General features: G+C 33.8%; 1 protein-coding gene across 5 annotated transcripts in view; it reads right to left on the reverse strand.

Moving 5' to 3' along the window:
* Positions 1–3,624, reverse strand: part of LOC111154077 (nuclear receptor coactivator 1) — a 154,808-nt gene extending 151,184 nt beyond the window's left edge. For 4 of the 5 annotated variants that reach the window (XM_022513433.1, XM_022513435.1, XM_022513437.1 and 1 more), the window contains exon 1: positions 3,600–3,624. The gene's annotated coding sequence lies outside the window, so the exon portion shown is untranslated. Of the gene's footprint in view, positions 1–2,471; positions 2,505–3,599 lie in introns of those variants that run through there. The other variant, XM_022513434.1, reaches the window with a different exon arrangement.
* Positions 3,625–6,225: the final 2,601 nt, after the last annotated feature.

A 6,225-nucleotide genomic window follows, 5' to 3' on the forward strand; every position in this document is an offset into this window, starting at 1 on the left:
CATTTTAGGCCTAAAATCAAGAATTCGCTGTAAAAATCCAGGTTGTACTTAAGATGGTATTAAACTTAACTTTATTTATCTCTAAAGCCCTCAGAGTAGTATTTAGTGATTTCTTAGCATATTTTTTAGATTTTATTTATTTATTTATTTATTCATTCATTCATTTTGAGAGTGTCGGGGGGGGGGGCAAAGGGGGCAAAGGGAGGGAAGAGACCCTCAAGCAAACTCTATGCTCAGTATGGAGCCCAACATAGGGCTCATTCTCATGACCCTGAGATCATGACCTTGGCCGAAAACCAAGTGTAAGATGTTTAACTGACTGAGCCAAACTGGTGCCCTTATACCTTAGTGTAGTAATTCATTCTGATGTAGCTGTAAAAAGAACCTGAAGTTAGGAAAACAACATGACAGTCAGTTATATCCATGTGGATCAATCACATGAAAGTAATGCAAGCTACTTTAGAAGATGGGGCAGTAAATTAATATATTTTAAATGTAATAAGATAATTATGCATATCTTAATTAACTTATTGAGAGATGCATAATTAATACATAAACCATACAGGGACATTTCTCCTGAAGCAAACAAATACTAGAGATTTTATGTATATTTTTTAATAAAATTGGATATAAAAAATTATAATTTTCTCCAAAATAACTAAGACTAAGAGATTAATTCTAAAACTTCCATTTCTAGATGATGAACCACTTTTATTAAAAAAAAATTTTAAAGCCCTAAATGTAAGCCACAGTGATAAAATTCTACCCACTCAAGCATATGGCAAACAGACTAAAAGGGAATTTTAACTATAATGAAAACTAAACAATTAAGAATTAAAAGTACTTGAAGATTTCCACTTCTGGGAAAGTGGAATAGATGTATTTTTTTCCCTATTCCTCTCACAAAAATAAAAGTCCTGTACATCATATGTAACAAATAAAAGAACACTCTAAAAGTAGAGAGAGAGAAGGCAGACCTGGTACAGACCTCAGGGTCCAAAGAAAATGACATAATAGTAAGTTCTACAGGTTTTCTTTTGTACCTTAAATATCTCATCTAGGAGTTGAAGAAGCTGGCAAACTGAAAATACCAATAGAACCAGACTCCTCAAAACAAACAAATAAAACAAAATCCTGTTCTCCTTAGCAGAAGATCAGAAAAGGGACAGTCTAGACAAAAGCTGTTATACCCAGACAAACATCACAAAAAATTTTAAAAGCTGTGGACCCACCACCCCACCAATAAAGGTCAAGTGGGGACCCTAGACTTCCACCCTTGCTAAGCTGTAACAGGGAACCCCGTGCTATCAACCATAGTCGTGTCACAAAAAGCCAGCTGGGAGGCTTGGTGTCAGCCAGGACCACAAGAAGAACTTGGACATTCACCTGGAAATAACAAGGTGCCCCTCTCCCTCCCTACAATAGGCTTGTATCAAAAGAGGCCTAGTGAAGTCATGCCCTTCACCACTGCCCAACAGAAACTGGCCCTCCCCGTAGAGACCATGTGGAAGGCAATGCTGAGGCACTCCTGATCCACCTAACCAGGGAAAAGTCAGGGGAAGCCAAAACTCCCATCCCTGACCAACAGTAATGAAGAATTTCCTAACAAACTGAGAGTTAAAGGAGGCAGAATGAGCTACCTGGGCTTCTATCTGCACCAAGCAGTAATGTCACAGCAAAGCACTCCACTCCTCATGTTGGAACCGTGCCAGAGGAAGCCATCTAAACCAGACTGTTTAGATAAAATCCAGAGTCTCAGAACATAATACTCAAAATGTCCAGGTATCAAATTAACATCATTCATCATACCAAGAACCAGGAATATCTCAAAATGAATAAAAAAAGATGACCCACAGATGTCAATACCATGATGACGGAGATGTTAAGATAACTGAAAAGGGTTTTCAGCAGCCATCACAAAAATGTCTCAGTTACACACATGCCTAAAACAAACAATAAAAAAAATAGAAAGTCTCACCAAGGGAAGAAAAATATAAGGAAGAACCAAATGAAAATTTCAGAACAGTAAATACAGTAATTGATATAAAAGATTCCAGGATGAATATGACAGAATGCAAAGGACAGAGGGAAGAATCACTGAACTGGAAGACAGAAAAAAAAAAAACCAAAAAAAAAAAAAACTACCCAATCTTAACAACAGGGAGAATATAATGAAAACAAATTAACAGAAACTTGGGGACCTGTGGAATATAACAAAAGATTTATCTTTCATGTCATCAGACTCCCAAAAAGAAGAAAGAGGGAAGGGCTGAAAAGTACTCTTGAAAAGTAAAAACTGATCACTTCTAAGCTTGGCCAAACACATAAATTTAGGAATTCAAGAAGCTAAGTGAATTCTGAATAGGATAAGCCCAAAGCAAACACAAACAAGACACATAGTTAAACTTTTGAAAACTAAAGACAAAGAGAATGTAATGAAAACAGTGAGAGAGAAAAAAATGATGCTTTACCTAAAAATGATGTTTTATAGGAAAAGACAATTCAAATGATAGATTTCTCATCTGAAACAAAGAAAAGATAAAGGAAGTGGCACAACATTTTTCACTGAAGTCCACACCTGATCATCTGTGCTTCTATATCTGTTTCTCTCTTGTTCATGACTCTTGGCACACCTGGAATCTAGGGATTTAATGTCAGATATTGTGTAATAAAAACTGTAGAGGCTGTGAATGCTCCTCTTTCTCAAGAGAAGATTTTCTTTAGTTTCTGGTTGGCAATAGGAGCCAATCCAATCAGCTAACTTGAAGCTAGTTTTCAAGCACATTAAGACCTTGTCTATTTCTCCAGTTCCCCCTTATTGCTAGGATATAGTTATTCACAGATCTCATCTGAAAGCCGAGGGCATTTACCAGGACTCCTCTATCTCTACAGTACCATTAGACTGCTGAAAATTCTGCTTAGCTTCTCAGCCTCTCAGCAGCTGCTTTCTGCTCAATGTTTCTGCCTGTTAGCTTGTGCTTACTAATCTGCAACAATTTCTAGAGGCAACATGGTTCAGACTTTTGGGCTCACTTCCCTATGCTTATATTCTCTTCATGGTCTTGGTCACTCAAGTTACAGATGTCTTGGTAACCCTGAACTCCAAGTCTCTCCACCCGTGTAAGACTGCCAAAAGCTCTCCTTAATTTCGGTTTCTTAGCAACCATTGTATGTTCAGCTTTCCTGTTTCACCGTGGGGTCATCTACAAAATAGTGAAAACCCCCCTAGAGATAATTTGTGTTCTTTTTCCCATTGATAAAATTCAAAATCCTAAAATAAAAATCCTTAGCAAGTTCAGAACAAAAGAAAAACTTCCCTAGCTTTGTTAAAGTTAGTTACGACAACAACAAAACAATCCCCCACTTTGTTAAAACCTATTAGAAACCAATGGTAAACATTATACTTAGGGATAAAATAATAGATGTATTCTCATGGATGTTAAGAACAAGATAATGAGGGAAATCACATGTACTATTCAACACAGTATTATAAGACTTAGCTAATGCAATAAATCAAGAAAAAGAAAACAAAATATATTCATTCTGGAAAGGAAAAGACTCCAAAAACATTGTTATCTGCATAAAATATGAATACCTACCCTTATAAAATTCAAAGAGAACAGGGTGAATCACTACTGGAATTCATGACAGTATTCAACATGATGTCAAGAAATAAAAGATGGATCCCTGTCGTTGCAGAAATTACATTCTAGGTCTGGGGAGAGAGTAAGGAAAACAGGTAACAACAACAAACAAAATAAATAATCAACTCTGTTACAAAGTGATAAATGCTATGAAAATGTAATATAAAGTAGGGTAAGGGGAAATCAGAACTGGAACAGGTAGACTACAATTAAAAAAAAAAAAACTAAAATAGAATCACTTCATTCCAGAAGAATCAAAAATAAAAATCACCTAGGAATAAAAAAAAAAAAACTGTGATATATGTGTAAGGTCTTCAAGCAGAAAGCTAACAGTTCCAAAAGAACAAAACCTTCAAGCATAAATAGAGAACAGTCAATATACATTTTAAATATGTTAATTTTCTCCAAATTGATAAATAAATCCAAATAATATGCTAGCAAAATTTTTCATGCCTCTTATGAAGCAGATTCAAAATACAGAGAAAAGACACACATACACACACAGATGTAAATAACAAAGACCATTATGAAAAAGAACAAAGCGGTATTACTTGTCCTACTAGTTATCAAAAACTTTTAACAACACAGTAATTGGAAGTAATGGCATATAAGTACAAAAATAGATCAAGGAAACAGAATATAAACTATAGAAACAGCACCTGTAAATATGGGATATTAGAATATACAAATGTGGTATTAGCAGGAAGGCAGACTATTCAATAAATGTTGCTAAGACAAATGGCAAACTTTAAATAAAAGTAAGATGTATATTCCATACCATCAAAAAGTTTAAAAAGGAGAGAGAGAGAAATAAAATAGCTAAATGTGAAAATTAAATCTCAAGTTATTAGAAAAAAAGCTGGGGGGAGGGGAGAATGGGGGGTTGTTTAATGGATATAAAGTTTCAGTTTTGTGTACACTTGAAACTAATATTACAATGAGTGTTAACTAACTGGAATTTAAATAAAACTTAAAAAAAAAGTTTCAGTTTGGCAAAATGAAAAAGTTCTGGAGATCAGTTGCACAACAATGAGAATATATTTAACACTACTGAACTGTACATTTAAAAATAGTTAAGATGTAAATGTTATGTTATGTGTTTTTTACAATTAAAAAAGTGTTAAGTGAATATTTTATGTCTGAGGAAACAGTTCTCAAACTAAAAAGTACACATAAACCATAAAGGAAAAGATGGATAAATGTGATAATTTTTTGTACAATTTTTGCATACTGAAGGACAATATAATCAAAATGAAAGATTAACAATAACCTAAGAAAAAATATTTGGTATTATATAGCAGAAAAAGAGGATGAATAATTAAAACAGCCAAAGAAATTCAAATCAGGAAGAAAAATGTTCAACATCCAACAGAAAAAGACAAAGCATATTTTGAACATGCAATTCCCATTAGAGAAAATACAAATGATCCTAAAAAATAAAGAAAACAAGCAACCTCACTAGTAATACTATTAGGGAAATACTTAAGACTGAGACGACATTTTCTGCTAGTCAATTCAAAAAATGCTGAAAGCCTGATAATAACAGTTCACAAGTGTGAAACAATGCTTTACATATTAATGATGGAGGTATAGATTGAAACAACAGTTCTAGAAGATAATCTGGCAATATCTTCCAAGTTAAAAATGCATATATCATCACTATGTGCCTCCTTACACTAGATGACAACACTGTCTATAAAACAGTCTTGACAAATAAATCAAATCTGAATCTCATCAAGCATCCACACCCAATTAAAAATTTATAGGAAATACAGAGGACGAAAAAACAAGGTACACAGTGTCACGGGATGCAATGAGCAAGAGCCAGAGTGTGGAAAAATCTTCAAGACAAACAGCCCGTCACTCCAACCAATATACTGCAAGAATTTTAAAAACAGACCAAGAAAATGGGGAGAGGAAAAGAAAAGAGGGTTGGGGAGAAGGAGAAGATAATAAAGAGATGGAGAGAGAGAGCAAAAGGAAAAAAAAAAACACATTAAAAGAGACTTTAACAAAAATAATCACATATCAACTAATCATTGTGATCCTTATTCAGATCCTAATTCAAACAGGTAAAGCAATAAAAATACAGAACAAAATGTTATTGACATTAAGACATTTGAAAAATGAACACTGAATATTTAATGTCAAAGAATTATTATTCTGAAGTATGATAATGGTGTTGTGATTATGTTTTTCTTAAAAAAAGGAAGCACTTATCTTTTCCAGAAATATATGAAATACTTATAGATCAAATGACATGATAACTAGATTTGTTTCAGAATATGAGAGGGGAGAAAGTGACTAAAGAGTACAGATAAACAAGATAGGTCAAGGACTGATAATTGTTGAAAGTGAGTAGGAATTCATTATTCTATTTGTCTACTTTGGCATATGTTTGAAATTTTCCAAATAACACATTTTAAAAATGCATACACCATATGACTCAGCAATTCCACTCTCTTTATCTTGAAGAAACTCTCATGTAGGCGCATGAGAAAGCATATACAAGGATAGTTCTGTCTTCATTGTTAGTAGTTTTAAAAAACTATAAACAATCTGCACTAAAAACCTTGAGGGT

This window comes from Enhydra lutris, unplaced genomic scaffold, assembly GCF_002288905.1.
Source record: "Enhydra lutris kenyoni isolate GAN:26980312 unplaced genomic scaffold, ASM228890v2 scaffoldscaffold35, whole genome shotgun sequence".
Classification (NCBI taxonomy): domain Eukaryota; kingdom Metazoa; phylum Chordata; class Mammalia; order Carnivora; family Mustelidae; genus Enhydra; species Enhydra lutris.